Here is a 24,079-nt window from a genome sequence, read left to right on the forward strand (position 1 = left end):
ACACCTGTTAAAATGGGTAAAATCAAAAACACAAGAAACAAGTGTTGATGACCATGTGGAGAAAAATCTTCTGGTACTGTTGATGGGCATGCAAACTGGTGCAGCCACTGGGAAAAACAGTAACTCCTCAAAAAGTTAAAAACATAACTACCTGGCAATCCAGTAATCACACCACTATGTATTTACCCAAAAAATACAAAAACACTAATTCAAAGGGATACATGTATCCCCCCCCCACCATGTTTATTACAGCATTATTTACAAAAGCCAAATTATGGAAGCAGCCCAAGTGTCCATAGTAGATAAATGGATAAAGAAAATGTGGTGTGTATATACAATGGAATATTACTAAGCCATAAAAAAGAGTGAAATCTTGTCATTTGCAACATGGACAGATCTATAGAGTTTAATGCTAAGTGAAATAAGCCTGTCAGAGGAAGACAAATACCGTATGATATCACTCATATATGGAGTTTAAAAAACAAAACAAATGAGCAAAGATAAATAGATGACACATAGAGAGATAGATAGATGATAGATAGATAGATAGATAGATAGAGAGATAGAGAGATAGATAGACCAGGAAAAGACTCTTAACTATAGAGAACAAACTGATGGTTACCAGAGGGATGGTGGGTGGAAGGATGGGTGAAATAGGTGATAGGCATTAAAGAGTACACTCATCATGATGGGGAAAAAATGAAATAAAATGTTTTTAAAAATTACCTGTTGAAATAATTTATCCCACCAATTTCACAGGACTCCCAGTCTCTTGTTCAAGCAGAACCATGTATCAACCATTTTTCTCCCATTACAACATTCAGCTTCTTTAAAGACTTCTTTACCTTTGAGTAAATTTGTCTAAACAGTGTTTCTCACAGTGTGGTCCACAAACCATCTGCATCAGAAGCACCTGGGTCCTTATGGAAAATACAGATTCCGGGCTGCACCCCAGACATGCTGAATTGAGATCTCTAGATTTGTAGCAAACACTCCAGGTGTGGCTTAATACATTCAAGTTTAACAATCATGAGTCTCCTGGGAAGGATTTGGTGGGTTGGGGGGACGGGGAGCAGCACTTGGCCTAAACTTGAGAAAAGCAATCTGGGAGAACTCAGAAAGAAATCCTTTTCTCTTTGCCAACTAAAGTAACTAAAACCTTAGTGTTCTACATCTCCAGAACCTGCTTCTTTTCCCAAGCACTATGAAGCAATGACCCCAAAGCTATACAGCAGATGCTTAAAAAGCATGGCACATCTGGAACTTAAGATGACTAAATAAATGCATAAATGAAAGACTGTAGAACCTATTGCCTGCAACTCATTACAAAAAAGTTCTTATTTTGAGATCATGGTAAGGGTTAGTGTTTAGGTGGAGGAATATATTTTAAATTTTTCAATGATACTTAAAATAAATAATGACTATATCTATAAACATGTAGGACTAAATATTGTGACTTACTCTGGGAATGGGTATTTCAAATAATGCTAAACAACTCCTTAATGGAGTTTCTCTCTCATTGTGCACCTTTATGAACATTGTTTCAATTCAGTTTTCAAAGTTAGTTGTTTACAGGTTTGTCTGTACCCTGCCTCACTTTACAAAAATTTTTGAATATTTGTTCCATGTGTATATAGAAACAAATACAAATATTTGTCAAGAGTACTTCCGTGCTCAAGGCAACTGTTCTCCAATATCAGAGGAGCAGAACCAAGGAGCCATCTTTCTTTTACTCTGTTTATCTGCAGAAATTATAATATTTCTCTGCTGCTTAACTTGTCATGAAAATATCTAACAGTGTTTGAATTTAACATTAAGAAATGTGTTCTTAGCTGTATTCATGTGAATGTTTTAAGTTCCTCCTTCTTAACCACTATTTATTGCTTGTGTTCTTCTTGTAAGCCACCTCAAAGTCTGTGTGAAAAAGGCAAGAAAAAAACAAGAAAAGATAGAAATAAAAAAAAAGAGAGAGAGGGAGAGCAGGAAAGAGACAGAGGGTAACCTGATTTAGAGAAAAGTGTTCCTAAATAGAAGAACCCATCTCTTATGTCATAAGAATCTGAATTCTCTCTTTTTTTAATTTTTTTGTAATGTTTTATTTATTTTTGAGAGAGAGAGAGAGAGCACGAGCAGGGGAGGGGCAGAGAGGGCAGAGAGAGACGGAGACACAGAATCTGTAGCAGGCTCCAGGCTCTGAGCTGTCAGCACAGAGCGTGACACCGGATTCAAACCCACGAACAGTGAGACCATGACCTGAGCTGAAGTCGGATGCTTAACCAACTGAGCCATCCAGCCACCCCAAAGAATCTGAACTTTTGAATCTCAGAGACTGTTTGCTAGATTGCTTCATAAGCGTGGCACTTGTCTTGCATTATTTTTTCTTACATTCTGGTTTTTTCCTACAGATTTCATCTAGTAGTTTCTAAATTCTTTGAAGATAGAAATGAAGTGCATTTTCACCAGTGAGCCTCAAGATTATGGTATTCACTACATGTCTTTATGAATTTCTCTTTTAAAACAAAATAGTTCATTTTGCAAAAAGAAGCTCTATGCGAAAATACTAACTACAACAGCAGTGAAAATTAACAAAATACTTAACAATATACAAGTCATGTATTGTATTTCATTTGATCCCCACAGCAATTTTATAATGAAGGTGAAAAACCAGATTCTTTTTCTCAGGCTTTTTACATATCTCCCCCCTCTTCCTGAAATGCACTTTGCCCTGATATACACATGGCTTTCAGCCTCACTTCTTTCAAGTTTCACATAAGTGTCACCTATTCAGAACCCTTCCTTCACCACCCAAACAAAATAGTATCTCACTCCCCACTTTTCACATCTGACAAAATGTGGTTTTTGTTTGTCTTTCTGTACTTGAACATAAGCTCCATGTGGATGGTAATTAATTTGGTTTGCTACTATTTCCCCAGTCCTAAAACAATCCCTAGCACATAGTAGATGCTCAATAAATACAGGAATGCATTGATCCCATTTCATAAATAATGAGCAGTAGGCTTAAGAGATTTGACCAACTTGGCACATCTCCTGAGTGGCAGATTAGGTACTGGGCCACAGGTGTAAATTTTAAGCCCTACTATATTTTCAGGACCTCTAGAGAGACATTGTGCTAACTTGATCTACACTATTAACCTCAGAGGCATTAATTTCTGAAACAGTGTGAGATCTGGAAACTTCTTTTACAATTTCATGAGTGTTACCTGGGGAAAAAAAAAAAAAAAAAAAAAGCAAACTTAAAGCAGGTTACATTTACTAATACTAGACAGGATGGTAGGAAAACTTTTAAGCTGTGGTAGGTAGAGCTGTTGACACCACACTGAGAACTAATACACGTTTCTTGGGCGCTAATCTTACACGATCCCTAAATAAACCCTTTGTGAGCCATTCCAAAGTACTCTTTGTCAATAAGCAAATAGTTATTTCTGCTACAATAACAGCATCTTGAGAGATGATGCTATTAAGATAACAAAAACAGGGGCGCCTGGGTGGCGCAGTCGGTTAGGCGTCCGACTTCAGCCAGGTCAGGATCTCGCGGTCCGTGAGTTCGAGCCCCGCGTCGGGCTCTGGGCTGATGGCTCAGAGCCTGGAGCCTGTTTCCGATTCTGTGTCTCCCTCTCTCTCTGCCCCTCCCCCGTTCATGCTCTGTCTCTCTCTGTCCCAAAAATAAATAAAAACGTTGAAAAAAAAAATTAAAAAAAAAAAAAAGATAACAAAAACAACCAGCTACTCTCAATGGTAAACCACTTAGCAGCGAGACAGGGATGTGCTAACGCATGAGCGCTGGAAAGGGGAACAGCCTTTGCAAATGGACCCAATAATTGCAGTGCTTCAGTCCGATTGTAAATATAGCAATAAAGAAGACTTTACATAATTTTAGATAGTACTTTCCCCTGGCTTTTAAAGATCACTAACCGACTTCCGATACTACACACAACTTTATTTAACTTAACTCACTTAGATATAGTAAACTCTCCATTGACTGCCATTCTATCCACTATTAACTAGCACTTTCAAACAAATCCTAGAAGTGAGTGTTAAAATTCTAAGAGGCATGAGAGCTCTTCCATTAAAAGCCCTTCATTTTAAAGGTGAAGAAATTTAGGCTAAATTGTCTTATCAGTCATATTCAGCCAGGAAGCAGTGCAGTCAGAACTTGAATTCCCCAGTGCTCTTTCTACTACACACAGTTGGATCACATTTTGCACAAGGTCTGCCATTCCCAAACAGTTAAATGGATGGATTCTGAAATTAATGGTCTTGAAGCATGGCGACACTGCAAAGTAATTTTCAGTGATTTGTGAATCATTATGAGGAATACAGATTCAATGATTTTCATTACACTTTTAGTGTTCTTTGGATAGTGGTCTGTCTCTGAAAATTATAATGTCAGTAAGTCTTATACATGAAAAATAGCATTAATGAAAATATTTGGTTAAGCAATAAAATCAAATTCCTGACCAATAGTAAAATTTGTTGTATGACCATATGATAATCATGTTTATTTTTCTTGAATTACCATGTTGAAAGCCAATAAGAAACTGGAAGGCAGGAATATCAGTATACACTGGGCTCAGCTAATGGTCATTCTCTAAGTTAATTCACTCTCACATTACAAACATACATACTATACATCCCATGTGCCAGTGTGGAAGACATTCGCTAGTTGTTCACCAAACCATATCCCTTTTCCTTCTGGGCAGAGCAAGACTACTGTTTTCAGCCACCATTACAGTTAGCAGCACCCATGTGACTGAGTTCTGGCCACTAGGTTGTCAGCCACAGTGTCATATGCCATAGATCCCTCCCATGTGCGATCTTCCGTTTATCTCCCTCATCTTCCAACCAGATACAGTGGGACCAGTGGAATTCTCTGAGTCCCAGGAGATGGCAGAGCCACAAAATAAAAGGAGCCTGGGTCGCTGAGTCACCATTTGGAGGAGAAAAATAAATGCTATGGGAATGCATTGGAAAGTTTTAGGAAAGGCCTTTCAGAAGTCATTGTATCAGAGATAGACAGTGAAGTAAGGTTTCAATTGGAAGAAAAAAGCAAATTCACCTTGGATAGAGGAAGAAGCATACACAGAGCTTCAGATGTGAAAATCGTGGGTTAAGTTGCAGGAACAGCAAGTTGTCTGATGTAGCTCCAGGTACATTAAAAAGTTTTAAAGTTGTGGAGTGACATAAACAAAACCCTCCCTTAGAAGGTAAACTCTGATGCAGTATGAGAAACTGCTTGGAAGAGGAAGCAACTTTGACAAGGGAAAACAAGTTACCAGACTACTGGAAAAGTGTAGGCAAGAAATGATGCAAGGTCTAATCTAGACTGCATCAGAAGAAATTGCTAAAAAACAGATATGAGAGCATTTAGAGGAGGCATTCCTAAAGCATAATGTTCAAGTAGCTGTTAGGAATAAGAAGTTAAAGTAACATTAACTGAGGTAGGGAACACAAGAGAAGGTTAGAAGAAAAAGATGATGAATTTGTTTTTAAATATGTTGAATTTGGAGTCCAAATTAGAGGAACTATCCAGTGTGCAGTTTGCATTACAAATATAGAACTCAGAAAAAAAATTCAAAATTGGAATTATAAATTTGGGAGTTGGCAACATAGAGATGATGGTTAAGCCATGGGAGTGGATGAAATCTGCCAAGAAAAGTGTATAGAGTGAGAAGCGAAGGAAGAAGAGATTTCACAGGATACTTGAAAGAATGGTTAGAGGAGTATAAAAAGCATCAGGAGAGAAGAGTATCATGAAAACCAGGCAAGGACAGGCTTTAAGAGTCCCACCCACATAGAGGAGTTCAGACCAAACCCAGCAGGGAAACCAACATGATATCTAGTCATAGAGTAGGATTATAGATCTTGGAATTACATCAGACACCGTGGGCATGTTCCAAAGATTTTCCAAAGAATGCCAATCTGTCATCAGAGTCAAGTGATAAATGGTGGCTATAAATCAGAGAGGGAGCAAGAGGTCAAACATCAAGTAAATGCACAACTAGGGAGGTAGAGGAGTAAGACTGCAAAATGGCAAAAAGTCCAGAATTTTTGTCAGAGATGCTTATCAAGTTCTGGCCAGATGTAGACTGGGTATGACTAAACACAAGAGATGGTAAACCATTTCCACTAACAAGGGGACTGAAAGGTCACCAGGGATTTGCAATTAAGTATTGAAGTGATTTTGTTAGTTTTGGGAGTAGATGCCACATTGCATTGGGGTGAAGGCGAGGTTCGTGATTGAAGGCAGTGAGTGAAGATATCTTTCTCAAGGTTGCTGATGTTAAATGGAATTATGTGATGGAAGCTTAAGTGGTAGACAGAGTTCAGAGAAAGCTTGTTTAGGGTCTTTGTTATGCTAAAGGTAAGACTCTGTTGGAGGCAGAGAAGTGGAAGAGTGAAAGAGCACATAATTTAAGGAATCAAGTGGAAGTCAGAGGAGATGGGACCAAAGTACGTGTGGAGAAGCTAGCTGGGCAAAATATGTCTTGTCTTGCTTGATCTTGCCCTTGCCCTAGAAGAAGAAGAAGAAGAAGAAGAAGAAGAAGAACAAGAACAAGAACAAGGAGAAGGAGGATTAAGTGTGGATGAATGATGAAAAATATTGAGGTATTTCATAACTGACAGCCTTTATTTTCCTTGTGAAGCCAGACTGGATCATTCAATGAGAGAGCAGGTAAAAGCCTGAGAAGAGAGTCAAGTTTTGGAATGATGGCTGCAGAGAAAGAGGGCTCTGTCTGGAATGTGTGAGAAATTAGATTTGCACTGAAGACCCAGGTGAAGCAAGGGATCATAAGGCCCTAGTATGTTCTCTAGCAGTGATTAGATCCAGAAAGTTTCAGGACAGAGAAAATAACCAAAACCAACATTTTTCCCAGTGGAAACAAAGGAAAGAAAAAGAGATGAAGAATCCAAAAATGTTGGTGAGTATGTGAAGAAAAGGACTAAGTCCACCCTGAGCTGCTTTGGGGCTGAGGTAATGACCTGTCAGGATTCCCACCACGGTGCCCGACACATAGAAGGCACTCGAGAAATAGGGAACGAAGGAACGTATGAATGAGCACACACTTGGAATTCAGAGGGGTCATGTGGGAGATGAGGAGGGAGGATGTTCACAAACTGAGAGACTAGGAAGGATTGGAGAAGCAGTAGCCGTGGGCAATAAGACTAAAGAACAGGTTTTGTGGGAAAGAGTTTGAGAAGAGAAAGAATACAAAGGTGTGGGCAGAGAGAGTTGTTTCAAAATTCTAATTTTCAAGGAGCAGTTCCCAAATGAGTAAAAGGTCCAAAGTGTGCTTCTGTAAATGGGATTACTAAAGTAGAATGGAGGTAAATGTCAATTGTGAGGGCAGGCTGTGGGATGGCTCATCGGTCTATGTCATAAAGTCACTTAAGATGACAGCAGCTGCTGGAGTAAAGAGAGAAATGGTGAGCTAAGTTCCAAAGTCCCTGACGATTAAGAAAAAAATGACCCAGAGGTAACAAGAACAAGAACATGGGTATTTCATCAACATAATATTGCCCCCCCCATCACCCAGCATTCTTAGGAGGATGAAATAAAAAGAAATTATACACATTCTTGTTGGGAAGTAAGAGATACCAAGAGCCAGAATGTCCTTCAAAGGAGGAGAGATTGTTAACTGAAAACTACATGAAATTTTGCCGGAAGTTGCAGGGAGCCAGGATAATGCAGAGTCCTCTTCCAGAAGCCAAAATATAGGAGCAACACCTAGAGTATTGTGGGGAAAGCAGTGTCACAAGAAGTCTGAGTTTCAAGAAAAAGAAACAGGAAAAGAAAATCATTTAGCTATTAATTATGTGCTAAGTGCTGAGAGCTTTATCTATACCATCTTGAATTTCCACAGCAGTCATGCAAGGCAGATATTATTTCCTTCAAATTACAGATGAGGAAACAGGACTGTTGTTGAGTAACTTTCCCAAGGCTGCACAGTTACTAAATAGAGTAATCAGGATTTGCACCCAACGCAGATAAAATCTTATTCCCTATCCACTCCACTTCAGTACATTAAACCAGTGTTTTATAGGGGAAATGAGAATATAAAACACTGGGATGATGCATGAAGAAACAGAAGAGGACAGAGGCAAAAGACGAGGAAAAAAAATGAGGAGGAGGAGATTAGAACATGAGCAAGGACATTTGGCAAGAGGGAACTGCCTACTACTGATCGATGGCACTGGGGATGTGAGAAGTTGGGAGATGGACAGGAGGAGAGCAAATAAAACCAACCAGCCTTGAGTTTCAACTGCAACTTTGACATTCACTGGTTGTGATGTCTTTATGAAGTCAATTCCCACTAGTTAACGGAATGCTTTTTTTGCTTTTTTTTTTGCTTTTTTTTTTAATATACATGAACAGTCAGGCAGCTCTCTTGCCACTTTAACAAGCACCCATGAGGAATCAATTAAAAATTCCCATCTCAGAGGACTTACATATGTACAGTAACAGCTTGGGTTAATTTACTAATTCATCTAATCAGCCTGCCATATTATTAGCCAATTTCGGTAAATCTTGTTAAAATTCATGCATCGAAAAGGTAATGTCTGGGGCGCCTGGGTGGCGCAGTCGGCTGGGCGTCCGACTTCAGCCAGGTCATGATCTCGCGGTCCGTGAGTTCGAGCCCCGCATCAGGCTCTGGGCTGATGGCTCAGAGCCTGGAGCCTGTTTCCGATTCTGTGTCTCCCTCTCTCTCTGCCCCTCCCCCGTTCATGCTCTGTCTCTCTCTCTGTCCCAAAAATAAATAAAAAACGTTGAAAAAAAAATTTAAAAAAAAAAAAAAAAAAAGAAAAGGTAATGTCTTCCGATTACCTCTCTGCAAAATTAGAGAAAACATATACATACAGCCTTTTAGGTCATTGGTCATAATTTTAATGTATTTATTAAGGACCATTGATTAAATCATGTTCCTAAAGTATTTAGGATGTTTGAAAATTGCTCTTTCAAGCATTTTGAGTGTCATTTTTATGATCTTATTTGTACCATTTATTTCCTTGACAAACCCTTTCTTTATATATAGCATAGAGATATACATCAGCCAGGTCCCAAATGGCTCATCAAAAATTCTGAGTTAGGGAATTTAGAATACAGAGGACTGTTATTTAGTATAAATGCTGCACAGGCAGCCTTCACAGCCAGAGATTTTTAGACATGCAAGGAATCTTATATAACCCAAGTAAGACTGGGCTTTTGGGGGCAGCTTCTTTTCTTACTTCCAGCCTGTATTGGAGCCTCCAGGTGCACTTAGCTATATTCCTCAGGCTGTGTCCCCCACTCCCCTACCTGTCCAATATTACAACTTTAAAAGTCTTGGTGGGGAGAAACTCACATACCATACAAAACAAACTTCCCCAAATGTCTAGTGACATCTCCTCTCTCTCTTTCCTCACTTGACCTCTTGAAAAGCCTCTCCGTAGTCCTGTGCAATTCAGCATTTCTTGGCTATCTTGTAGAATGCAAAGAGGAATTAATGTTTTTAATTGCCCTCCCATGCACGGAAGTCTTATATACCAAAGCTCTCATTTTACTATTAGATCAAAACTCTCAGCTAAAAAAGGTAACATGTGACACAAGTAGGAATAAAATCGGGTTCTGCATATAATGTTGTTTTTTTTCACCAACACATTCAGTAACCTCTGAAGTTCCTTCTAACTTTAAAATTCTATCATTTATCTACTCTGTGGCTCATGATGAATTTGGGGATTGATCTATAATGGCCTAAATAAGGTTATAATAATATAAAAGGTTTGGTTGGAGAAAAGGGACCTCTGATAGAATGGTCCTTGACTGCTCTGAAAATGCCCAGAAACAAGGGAGCATTGATGAGCTTTTATAATACCATGTACATATACATGGCCGACTATACATATACTGACTTTACTGTTTGTTTTTTAGTAGGTATGTGGGGCTTCTTAGGTTCATCTCTTTTCGGTTTTTTGATGTTAAATTATTTAGTATATGAAATATGCCAACCAATCAAGCATGAATACACTTGTTTTTGTATACTTGTATACAACGTAAAGAACATAAATGTATTTTGTATGGTAAACATTTTTTTTAAGTACCAAAAGGCAGTGACTATCAATCTAATTTGTGTATTGCCCTGCAAAATAAAATGTCAACAGATACTTTAAAAATGACAGTCCGGGGGTCCCTGGGTGGCTTAGTCAGTTATGTGACCGCCTTTGGCTCAGGTCATGATCTCATGGTTCGTGAGTTTGAGCCCCACATCTGGCTCCACGCTGGCAGTGTGGAGCCTGCTTGGGGTTCCCTCTGTCTCCCTCTCTCTGCCCCTCCCTGCTGGTGCTTTGTCTCTCTCTCAAAATAAATAAATAACTTCAAAAATGTTATATTAATTAATTAATTAATTAATTAAAAAGTAAAAATGACAGTCTATATAGAGATGTGGCTAAATGTGTTTATGTCTTTAGGCCCTGAATTTATTGATTCAGTTCTTAGGTGGCACATCACTAATTGAGGACAATGGGGTATTATCAATTTACAGTATATTTTTATCAGCTACCTATTTATTTAGCTCCAGGAAATTTAGGCTGAGCTCAGCTGGGCTTCTTCATGTCCTCAATTGGCTGTAGATCAACTTCAAGTTAGATCTGAAGCGTCAGGTCAGGTCTTGACCTTGGCTGGGTTCCCTCACGTGTCTGGGGCCTCTGTTAGGACAACTGCACTGACTTTATTCTGGTCCCAGTGATCTTTCATCCCCTGGCTAGATAGCCAGGGCTTGTTTACCTGATGGAGGAAGAAGTTCCAAAAGAGCGAGGATAGGGACTCTGTCTCTTAAGGAACAGATCTGTGAAATCACATGGCTAAGAGCATGGATACAGGGTGGATATGAAAATGACACCAGTAGACGACTGTAAGTACCCAGCAGAATGCTTGGCTTCACTGACAAAAAGCGCTTGACTAGTTAATTAATCTTACCACTCTAGGGTTACCATAATCAACCAGGTGAACCAAACTAAGTAAATTCTTCACTCCTATTAAATCTATTTTATAAACACAGAGTTGAAATCTTAGAGAGGGGCGCCTCGGTGGCTCAGTTGGTTAAGTGTCTGACTTCAACTCAAGTCATGATGTCACAGTTCATGAGTTCAAGTCCTGCATGGGGCTCTGTGCTGACAGCTCAGAGCCTACAGCCTGCTGTGGATTCTGTGTCTCTCTCTCTCTCTGCTCCTTCCTCACTCGCACTCTGTCTCTGTCTCTGAAAAATGAATAAATTTTTAAAAAAGAAATCTTAGAGAAAATGTGAATTTCCCGTTTCCTCAGACTTTGGGTAGTTGGTTTGTTTTGTGCTGTTCTGAAGGCAGTGCAGAAAAAACAGTCAAAATATTTAATGTGATATGAGTTTGTCTCTAGAAACTTCTAGGTAGACCGCCGCAGAGGGACTCACTCAGCCTCCTCCTATAAGATGGTCCAATCATCTTATCAACTAACTGGAAGTTGAAAGAATTAAACTAGCTTCAAAAACACTTCATTGTACCAGAAAATGGGATCTCTGATTCTTCATTCTGTGTTTTATACCCTAAATGCTGTTTGAAACCAGTGTTTCATTAACAGCGCCAATGACAAGTAGTTTGTTCAGATTAAGCTTTTGACTTATTTTCATTCACATTCATATGATGAGCAAGATAAAACTTGAACTCAATTTTTAAGAATCTATTTCTGTACCGTATTTATGCCTTACAGAGATGTTGAGCTTGTGATGCAACAACACAAATGTCTATTTACCCACTGCTTGAAAATGATGCATTGCTTTCACTTTTCACACAAAATTGTGAACTGTAATTTTTCTAGGTAGTTTGTCTTATAGCCTTGTCATTTTTGAAATCTCAGGCTATGAAGTTTTTCAGTTTGTTTGGTTCGTTGTTTTATACGCTTATTTTTTCAAGTTAGGATTTATATCTAATGATGCTATACTTAATAGCCAGATTTCTTTCCTAGATATATGCACATGTCAGAAGATATGGTGACCTTTTTTTTGACTTTTTTGATTATAAATCAGGAATGGAGAGTAGCTGTTTCGCTGGGTCTTTAATTAGCATGGCATTCATCGCCTAGTTGTCTTAATAATTAAATGCCATCTTATTTAATATAAGAAGTTTGCCAAACCGGCTGCTTATTTATGAATTTACAAATGTATTACAGTCTTTTACCCTTAATAAAGAAAGCAGTAAACTATATTTATTACATAGCTAAACTTTGATTCTTTTTACTTTGAAAATAGTTGCATTATTCTTTTGAAAGTAGTCGCACATACACATCAGATATGTAATATTACACAAGAGACACTGAAAAATCAAGTAGAAAACAAAACCCGTACTTGAGAATTGAATATTTAATGTATGGGGGTATCTACAATTCAACTTTTAAAAGACAATTTAATTTTTCTTATCTTCTTGCATGCAGTATATTTTAAGAAAAAAATAAGAGATTAATTTCAAAGTAATATTTTTCAATATTTTTCAATTTCAACTACAATTTTATTTTAGAAAGAAGAGTCTCAAAATCAAAATTAGAACCTTCTAAAAATTGTCACTAATCTCAAACTGTAGCAATAAGGGAAACTTTTGAGCTCAGCATAACCACTGTCTCTTTTTCAAATTGGAAACCTGGCTCTAGTAAGTGGACCAGAAACCTCTGGAAGTTGGGAGGCTGGGAGAAGCATTGTTGGGGGGCTGGGGAATGAAGGTGTTAGAAATGGTGACTTAGTGTAAGCACTAATAATCCAACTAAAGAAACTAATTACTTCAATTTACAAATAATGAGGTTCACATTTTTAATTCTGTGGAGGACTTTTTATTCTGGCTTCAAGGCAATAGGAATGATTAACTATAGTGATAAAAATAATGCCCCACTCCAAATCTCAGCAGTCAGCTCTCACAATTTAATTACAACTTCTTATTGACAGGATATTATTTGATATGTAACCTAAAAGTAATTAATATGTTTATGATAACATTGTGAATTTTATTCTTGAAAACTAGCTTTTTGTTTTGATGGCATCACACTTCATATAGAATACAACTTCAAGTAGACATAAAATATGCAGATTTCTATATGCCAGAGATAAGCCAACTCAACAATCACAATGACTTTGAACTCTTCATCCCAAAGATGCATTGGGTGCATTTTTTATAAATTGAAATAATAAATAATAGATTGGGTCTAAAAGTAATTTGTGTTTTTGCTGAGCCATCTACTCCCAAAATATCTGGATTCTGAGTCTCTAATACATTACACTGTGAATTTTATTCCTATTTCAGACTCTTACGTGTGTAGGCAAAAGCAAGAGTTTGTTAGTTTTGTATTTCTTTTAAAGTTTTGTCTTTTCTTCCTGTCGGCTAAAATAGTTTCCTCTTCATTCAAAATACATAAAAAGGAAGAGGAGGAGTTTAGAAATTATATAACATTCTGCTCCATCCATTCCAGGCTGTCGACCATTTAATTTATTAAAATATGGAATTTTCATTCAAAAGACGTAATTCCTTAATTCTAAATTCTGTAAGGGAAAAAAATTATAGAGGTACAGGCAGCCATCTGCTCTATCTACCTCGTCATTCTGAGTGCGCCATTTTTGTCAGCCAACAAGCAGTGCTATAATTTGCTACATTGAGAAGGTAGACAAGCAGACATTTTTTGACTTTGCCCTACTGGGAAACTGGCTAGTATTCTTTTGTTTTCTGATGCCATAATGGAAATATACAGAAATGTTAATCACCCTAATTGTGCTTAAGATTTAAGTTTTCATACATCATACCACAGGTAAGAGATTCAGAATACTATCAAAGAGTGAGTGGTCTAGGATTCAGTGAATCTTTGATTCTCAGATCTAATACATGGAATGTAGACAGCGTGCTGGCTCTCATTATGTGGTCTTAGATATCCTCAAGGTTCTGTCTTCACTCATTTGACAGCGATTATATACTTTTATTGTTTTGCTTTCTATGTGCTTACATATTATGTTTGCAAACATATTACCATCCCTAGGTGATTAAGGACTGCATATCCAATACATCTATGTGTTTTCTAGACTGTATATCCTATGTGTGTGTTGATTGATCTTCCTGCTAATTTAATGTTTGCTTTTTTTTTACAAGTCACTTCTATTGAAATTGTACATTTCTAAAAAGGCTTTTAGTTCTCGAACCCATCATAAAAAATCCCCAGTGCCATTCTCTTCACTTCCAAGTAGACCTGCTGGATGTGTTTAATTTGGAATGGAAAGAGGAAGATTGCTTAGGGCATAGTTTCCAAAAACGTGTTCTTCTGTCAGATGTTAATAGATGTTATTTTTAGGACTCCATAGTCAAATGAATTTGTGAAATGGAAGATTAAAATTAGTTAAAACAGGTTTCTTTCTGAAAAAAAAAACTGCTCTGGAAATTTAATATACTAATGGGCAATTATAAATCCCTGAAAAAGTGATAAAGTATGTGGTTTCCTACCTACTTGACCATAAAAACCATGATTTTAGAGGGCAACTCATATGATAGTTTTTTGCAGAACATATTTTGTGAAACCCTGATCTAGGAAACAAGACAAAAAGACTATTAATTAAGTATATATGGTAAGAAGAAGAGATCAAAGATGGCAAAAATTTGCAATCAAGACATATGGAATCAAGAGGTGGGATACCTACTTTATTACACTACAGTGACCAACAAACAAACAAACAAAGAAACAAAAAACCAACCCAATAAGTTAGTGATTTAAAACAGACAGTGTTTACTTTTTGTTCAGGCCTGATGTTGATCACAGGATGGCTGAGAGCACTGCTCCACATTGTCTTCACTCATACATGCAGGTGGAAGAGCCTCCACAGATCTACAATGTCACAGATCACCATGACAATGGGAACAGAAGGTGGAGGATCACCTGTGGACTATTAAAAGTTTCTACCTAGAAGTGACCCATACAACTTCTGCTTCCGTTCCACTTGGCCAAAGCATGTAACATGGCCATACCTAACTCAAAGGACACAGGGAAATATAATGTTACTATCTGTCCTGGAGAAGAGAGTCAGAATATCTGTGTGAATGTTCCTAATGACTACACAGAGTCTGAGGAGAACTGCCTCCTCCAAGACCATGCACCTTCCCATATCCAGTGGGATTGCAGGCATGCAAAGGCCAGGGCCCTCATCCAACTCATGACAATTCTGAGGGGCAATCTTAGTTTCACAGGTTTTCAGAGGGATTGACTGAGGCCATTGTTAAGACTGGATCATGGCTTGGGGGCATCTGGGTGGCTAAGTCAGTTAAGTGACTTCAGCTCAGGTCATGATCTCACGGTTTATGGGTTCGAGGCCTGCATCAGGCTCTATGCTTACAACGCAGAGCCTGGAGGCTGCTTCAGATTCTGTCTTCCTCTCTCTGCTCCTCCCCCCCCACCCCCATTCCCTCTCTCTCAAAAATATATAAACATTAAAAAAGAATTAAAAAAAAAAAAGACTGTACCATGGCTCGAACTCTCCTGCCCAGTCCTGCTTCCTTCACCTCCTTTAGGTAAGATTATGCCCAAAAGCACTCCCAAAAGAAACTGCTGCTTGGTAATCTCTATCTCAGGACCTGCTTTACAGGGACCCTAGTCCTCTGTACTATACACCATATGTTTTTGAATAACATGAAATATTGTTTTGTATGTTTTAAGCTTTATTTTACATAGTGTTGTGTTATACATATTCTACAATGCGCCTTTTTCCTTTAAATTATGTTTCTGAGGTTTATTCATGTTGATTCATGCAGCTCTAATTCATTTATTTGAACTGATTTTTGGAAAATGCCACAATTTATCTATTCCCCTATTAAGAAGAATTTGGGTTTTTCCCATTTTTTCAATATGAGAATTTTGCTGAGATTCTTTGCAAATATCTGCTTATTCACATATACTTAAAAATACATGTATACCATATATACATATATATATGTATATATATATATAACTAAAATAAGAATTATAATAAAATAGGGTATTTACACTCTCAATTTTATTAAGTGCTGTATTTCCCTGAATAAATGGCCATTTATTTTTTTCTGGGAATTTTCTATTCAACTCCTTGCCCATTTTTTTTCAGTTAGATTCTTGATTTTTTAAAACTGAGCTTTAAATATGCATAATACCATTCTTTATCAGATATATGGTTTGAAATATTTTTTCCAAGTCTGTAACTTGCCTTTTGACTTTTTTAATGATGTCTTTTTTTTAAATAAATAAGCCTCAAATTTTAATGTAGTAAAATTTCTTTATCGTTTTTTCCTTTATGCCTATGCATTTTGTGTTATATACAAAAATTTTCCTTCCCCAGGTCTTAAAATATTCTGGATTTTTCTTGAAGGCATTTATGGTTTTTGCTTTCCACATTTAAGCTATTAACCCAACTGGAATTTATTTTATATTTGTATATGATATAAAGATATAATTCTTTTTCATATGGTCAATCAATTGTCCCAAGATTATTTTGTCCAAACTAATATCCCTAATTCTTTATAATGTTTTTATTTATTTTTGAGAGAGAGAGAGAGAAAGAGCATGTGCACATGCCCACAAGTGGGGGAGGAGCAGAGGATCCAAAGCAGGCTCTACACTGACAGAGTCAGCCCAATGCTGGGCTCAAACTCACAAACTACAAGATCATGACCTGAGCCACCCAGGTGCCCCAATATCCCTAATTTGTAATGCCACTTCTGTGTATATGTATGTGCATGTGTGCACATGTGTGTTGGACCCTCTGCCCTATTTATGAGTCTATTTGTCTGTTTCTACACTAACATCATCCAGATTTAATTACCATGGCCTTACAATGACTCTTGGTATCTGGAAAGTCTTCTTTAAAATTACCTTGGCCATTCTCAATTTTTTATCCCAAGTGAGTTTTAGAATCTACCCGCTAACTTTCACCAAATGAAATTCTCTGTTGGCATTTAATTGGAATTGCATCATATTTGTATATGTTAATTTGGAGATAATTGGTATCTTTACAATATTAAATATTTCCATTTATGAAAATGGTATATCTCTAAAGAGATTCTTTTTTACCATATACATGTTCAAGTCCCACTTTTTCAATATTGTGATGCATCCAAGGGAGCATGGAAGTAAAGGGGCAGGCTACACATATGCATTGCTCTCCTGTTTTCTCTTTCAGAATAAACAGTTTAAATTTGGCACAAATGTGACTCAAAATAAGTGCAGCACTTTAAGAATGACTGATGTCATATGAAGGAGCTACATAGCACCATTTGAAATTATTTGAAAGGCTGAGAAATCCAACAAAGGAAGTACAGTTATAAGGGTGAAGAGAGTTATGTCAAGGCCTTAAACATGTGCCGGAGAAGACAAAGTAAAAAGACTGGTGTTCCCTCCTGGGAGTCATAAAGGTTGGCAGACCAATAGTTATTCATTCATTCATTCATTCATTCATTAAACAAATATTCATTGAGTACCCACTATTTTCCAGGCAATGTTCTGGCATTGGGGAAAGAAGAGAAAACCAAATAAATCCCCTGCTCTTTGTGAATCTACTTAGGGAAGGGACTTCTTAATCACTTAATAGTACTGAGCACCCATTGTATAAAAAATGTAAATCACTCTTTCAGTCCTCAAGGTGCTTATGAGAAGATTAACCACCATTAAATCACAAGAGCAATAATCAGTGCTATGTGGCATGGTCCAAACTATAAATGTAATTAAAGTTCTGAGCAGAAAGATACTTGGAGATTGGTTGAGAGACACAATAGGTTTTCTGGAGAAACCGTGTCTTGTACCAGAATTTGAGGACCAGTAGGATTTGATAGGTAGAAAGGAGACTGGGAGTTTTGGTTTGTTCTTGTGTTTTTGTTTTAATGTAGGCTTCATGCCCAGTGTGGAGCCCAACAGCGAGTTTGAACTCATGACCTTGAGATCAAGACCTGAACTGAGATCAAGAGTCAGATGTTTAAACAACTGATCCACCCAGGTACCCTGAGACTGGGAGTTTTTTAGGTGAGGACAACTGCATTAAAAAGGCATTGAGATGAGACTCTCCATGCCTTGTGGGTAGACAGAGAGGAACTCAGCATTACTGGAAAAGAGATTATGTCTGACAAAAGGAAGAGAGTTTGGATAAATCGGATGAGGTCAGATAACAAAGGACTGTGACCTTTGTGACTCCAGCAATGGAGTTTAACACGGCTGCTGAGACCAATTACAGACTCTTTTCCTCCTTTCCTCTTCCTTCTCTTCCTCCTCCTTTTTCATACATCAGGGAACTGATACAACAAAAGGAAACTTATAAGATTTATTAGCCTAACATTGATATAGAGGAAGCATTGGAAAGTGAAGAGACAAAAGATGGAAACTACTACCATGGGCTTGACACAGCATGAGAGGCTCTGAGACAGAAGACAGGATGGTCTACATCATGGAACCTACAATCAACATGGGAAGGCAAGGCTAATGTGTCTACTACTAAACTAATAAACGCTTATAACCCAGATGTTTGCCCCAGATGTAACCTTTTGCCCTTTGGCTTGAACCCCCAAATCCACACCTGATTGAATTTCAAAACTCTTTTCATACTTTCTGCAAATCCCTAGGGGCTCATATCTTTCAGGGTCACTGTCTACAGCACCTGCATCCATGTGGGTCGCTTCTGTTTTCTTCCTTGACAGCCTACACCCAAAAGTCTATCCTTTCACCAATTTCCATAAAATATGCGTGCTCTCCAAGCATTTAATGAGTTTATTTTAATTTCCTGGGCAATTGAGGATCATGGGAAATGATCCTATTGGGCTATGTACAACTTTCTCCTGCTTCACTGCTTTACTCTCCCTTCCCTCCCAGTCTCACCCTCTGCTCTCCATTTCTCCTTTTCTGAAATGCTTGCAAGAGCCTCACAGTCTCCTCTTCTTTTTTTATGTAGACCAGTGCAGTGTTCCCTCAATCCTCACCCCAAACTCTCATACCCAAACAAATTAAAGTGCCAACAAACAAAGGGGGAGATACCATTTCTTAAAAGTAGTTAAGTTTGGGTGTAATAAACAAACCAAAACATTACCTTACACAGAAAATATATAAGAGAACAATCTAAGGCAGAAAAATAAGTGTATTTTAGACAGCATCGTAAAAACTGGGGAAATAAGGGCTACAGTAGTTCAGAGAAGGAAAAGATCAATCAAGAAGTGTTTTAATGGAGGAGACAGATCTTGAATTGGACCTTGAAGAAAGGCTAGAATTAGTATTGCAGAGAGAGGAGGCAAGAGGTCATTCAAGGTAAGGAAATAACTGTAAGAAAACCACAGAGCAAAGAATGAGCCTGGCATCTGGGAGATGGCAGCTCTCAACTGTGAATTTAGAAGCAAGATAAGGCTGACTGGGTGCTGGAAATGCTGTATTGTCAGGCTCAAGGGCTTGGACTTAATCCAACAAAAATCAAAAGAAGCTCTAACAAAATGCCTTGAAAGGCAGGGGACGAGTGAAGCTTTGGGGCAGGGGTTGTGGGGGGGGGTGGGTCCTCGGAAATAAGAACAAAGGGTACAAATGCCATCAGAATTCTCTCTTTGTTTCTGATCTCTGCCTCTTTCTGTAGGTTGGCTTCAATCTCTTCTCCTGAAAATCAGTTTTCTCTACCCAGTGAGTATGGTGATTCAGCAGATTCCTGGTTTACCATCCATGGAGAAAAGACTCTTACCTCTTGCTCCAGCTCCAAAATCCAAGAGAAGTATTCTGTTTGGCTTGGCTTAAAGCAAGTCCCCATGCCTAGAACCAGCATTGCAGTCGGGAAGGTAAGATTGTGGAAGAAGATGGTAGTTTCTAATGGGTCGCATAATAAAGCATGGCCAGATTTGGGAAAGAGAAAAAATAGGGAGTTAAAGAAGGGGTATGAAGCATGGTTGTCATCATTGTGAGAGTTGTGAGTGAGGAAACAAATACAGTTTGTGTCTATGATTGCACCCATTGACAATGCTTATGTAAAGAAAATTGATTTATTTTTCTGGAAGCATTTACTGATAACCTACTATTTTTAAATTGCTATCACATCTCTCTTTGCTTTTTTTTCTCATTTTCTTCTAATTTAAGACATCAGCCAATATTTTGTGTCCTTCTAAGGCATCTTAAATTCTTTTTGGGAAAAATAGAAATAAAATTAAAATCAACTGCTTAACAGCTGTTACGAACCAATTATTATGTTAAGACATAGTTCCTGTTTTCAAGGAGCTCTTAGTCTAAAAGTAAAAATACCATGTACGCAAATAGCTCTCACAGCGGATAGAAAATGATAAATCCCACTAAAGAAAAATGGATAAAACTCTATGAGTTCAGAGTTTATCTTACTATCAGAAATGGTATTATTGAATCAGTATTTTCAAATAGAATAGATCAAATTAAGACAGGAAGACATGGCAATGAAAGACTTTCTATGGAGAGGAACAGCTTGAGACTAGAATAGAATGGGAGTAATAAAGAACAGAATATGTTGAGTAAACAGTTTATATCTGACAGGATGGACCTGATCCTAAAAGGGGAGTGGGTTAAGAGAAGTAGACCCTTCCAAATCTGTATTCAATCAAAACAAGGTAGCCTTGGGAAAAGTGACAAAAAAAAAATACATCTAAAAAGTTTTGTAGAAAAATGTATGGGACACTGTGACAGGGTGATAAAGAAGCAGCTGAGAGGGCAAAGCAAAAGTGACAGATTTTGAGGGTGATGGAGCTGAAGAATTAAAAGTGTCCTGGGCAGATTTGTGTTACGTATTAAAGACCATTCACACCATGAGAAGTGATCGGCTCCCTTTCAGGAGGCCCTAGATTCCAATCGTAACATGCTGAGAGACGTGGAGATGAGTCTGTTTTCAATACTAACCCTTGCCAGAGTTAGTGGTGCCTCCACGTGGCCTGTGGAGCCCAGACACTGTAAAACCTCAGAGTACCACTAATTAATGGTGCCACTGGAAAGTCCTTGCCCTGGAGGATACAGATAAGTTGTTCAAACCTACAATACATTCCTTTTGGAAATCCAAAGATTTTTGCACAATCCATGTTGTGAATGTTTACCTTGGTTCCAAGGTGCCATTTCCTTAATTAAGTGACCTTTCCACATGAGCTGTCCCATTCTATACTGTGTCAGCCCAGCTAGGGAATTCATTCCCTTCTTTGGTACCCACAAACTAACTGCTCTCACATGGTGTTGTTGCCTACAATAGATTTTATTGAAGGTTTGGGAAATGGAAGGGAGTTCATATAACAAAAAACGGCTCCAAATGGGATTTTAGACATATCTGTCTTTTAAAAGCCTTCAACTGTCCTATGACTAAGAATTTTTCAGAGGCCACCTTACCTCATATTGTGCTCAACCTTGCACTATCTCGAAAGCTCCTTCTACCCCACCCCAAAGTTCAATTTTACTTCTTCCATTCAGAATTTATCCCCAAGATTTTCAAACTCTTTCCAGTAAGTTTTTCAGCCAAGGGTGATTTGCTCCTTTGGGGTGATGTGGCAATGTCTGGAGACATTTTTGATTTTCAAAGCTTGGGGGCACGTTTACTACTGGCACCTAGTGAGCTGAGACTGAAGATGCTGCGAAACATCCTAGTTCGCAGGACAACCCCCAACAACAAAGAATTATTCAATCCAAAATGTCAATAGAGCCAAGGTTGAGAAAACATGACATACAGTAAGTCTGTTCTCTCCAGCATCCATACTCTCAGACTCCATGTCTTCCCATCTGAAGTCCGTAACCTATGAGGTGGTTCCCTCCATTAAACTGAAGGGGACTGATACAGACACAGGAGCAACAGAGACCCTGAAATTTCCTTTAACACAAGCTGCCCTTCTTAGAAAAATTTGTGGTTTTCAATAGAATCTTTCCTTAATCCATAGAGAATAAAGTTCTTATCCATACTCAACTCTACTTACTCTGCCAGAAAGAGAAAGAGAGAAAGAGAAAAATGTAAATAGTGTGGGTGATTCTGTTCCACGTTCCACTAGAGCATATGCCCCGAGGAGCGCAGGATGGGAGATGCGAATCTGATGTTCCCTCAGTTGGTCTCAGTTCCTGAATTGCTCTCATAGAATGAGCATCTTACCATGCTGAGTGTGATTCAAGTGTTTTAAGATACGTTTTTTTTTTTTTTTTTGTACAACATGGCCCCTAAATGCAAGCCAACTACTTCATCAGGTGTTTAGCTGAGAAAACAGCAATCTGTTCCAATGCTGGAGGAAAAACTGGCTGAGTTGGATGCTATATCAGCCTCAAACATGCACAAAAATGGCCATGTAAATTATACTTTAAGGGATTTTTTTTTCCCTAGGGTATTTCTGACTTGGTATGATTTTTCACCTTACTCACTGACTTAAGAACAAAACGCTCTGTAAAGTGCAACTCCACATTAGAGGAGAGGTGACAGGGAAGCAGAGGTCTTGGGATGGAGCCTTGAGGGAAATTAGAGTTGGGATGGTGGGAAAAAAAAGAGAAAAGAAAAGAAAAGATGGTGAACGAAGATCAGAAATGCAAAGAAGATGGAGAGAGCACACACCTACTCTTATCAATTTTCAGGCACATCTATCTGCTCATTGAAAGGAATTTTACTAACGTTATAAAAGGGAAGCTATGCCACAGAAAGCTTAGTTTGTTGCAGTATTGATCTTTTAAAGATGTTACTGTGCAATGTAGGATCAAGGTCTGCAAACTTCTACTAATACCTATTGAATTGTTAACTCTCTTGTCTTGCATGCCTAATGTAAAATGTTGTCGTCTTTGTCATTTAATTTAATGAGTTTTGGGCTGGCTTGTTTCTTAATTTAAAAAGCCAGAAAGTATATGTCATAAATTCTAAACAATTTGTTTAAATATTAAACAAGTAACAAGGCAGCTCTCGCAGGTGTGCCTTTGAAGTCTGTGTTTATACTGTGTGTGCAAATGGCTTTTTGTGTGTGTAAACAGTGAGGTTGAAAAATAGGTGGTCACCACTTATCTCTGTCTTTGCTGGTGCACATTCTGCCAATGGCCCACACTCAGCAATTTGAAATGGAGGCTATTCTTCTGATTGTTGAGATGGGGAAAAGGAAAATTAACTCATAAATATTGCATGGGTCAAACATTTTATGTGAGGCTTGAAAAGATAAATTCTATAGTAATCATTTCAGAAATTCCCATTTTAATTAAATACAATATTTTCCAAATTGTGCTGTGGTGCATGGCATAGGCTTTCTAAGTTGGGAACTTTCTGAATAATGCACTAAATAAAGGGGAAATTGTTCTCTACTAAGTACTATTTTCAACACATAAAATTTTGTAATGATTTTCTTTTATTTGGGCACAAATTAAGGATACAGATACTTTCTCCAGACCAAATTACTACCTTTTATTGTCAAGATTTTAGTTCAGTGCTGCTATGAAGTACAATTTATGAAAAACAGTTTAGAATGGAGAATTTCAGAAATTAAATACTGGATTGGAAATATTAGAATATTGGAAAGGATACAGGGTTGGAAGATAGTTACCTAATAGGTTTTAGTTGACTTACCCAATAACACTATTAGAAAGAAAATATCACTTTGATTCCAGAGAAAGGACATATTAAAGTCAAAGTTACAACTGTTTGAGATAAAATTCAGATTTGGTTCTGGGGATTCTATAATCTATATCCTTTTCTCCACAATATTCTGCTGCCTAAATAATCAATATAGGGAAACATCCTAGTATAAATACATTCAAACTTTATTATATTACTCCCTGTGGGCTTATATTCTGTCCTATCTAAATTGATCAGGGCAATGCACCCAAATTTCATGGAATGCATACAATAAATTGGTCACTCACATTCCAGTACAATGCAGTTCAGGCAACTCTCCATAGTAACTTTGCTCCAAGGAGTGTCTCAGGGATCCAATCTCCTTCCATGCTATGATAATGCTATCCTAAACTTGAGACCTCCCAGGCATTCATGGTAAGGGAAGTGACAGTTTAGACAATCAGTGAAGGGGTCTTATGACCAGTGGAGCACATCACTTCCACTAATGTAACATGATGCAAACCAGTCATAGGGACCCA

This window comes from Lynx canadensis, chromosome B1 (assembly GCF_007474595.2).
Source record: "Lynx canadensis isolate LIC74 chromosome B1, mLynCan4.pri.v2, whole genome shotgun sequence".
NCBI lineage: Eukaryota > Metazoa > Chordata > Mammalia > Carnivora > Felidae > Lynx > Lynx canadensis.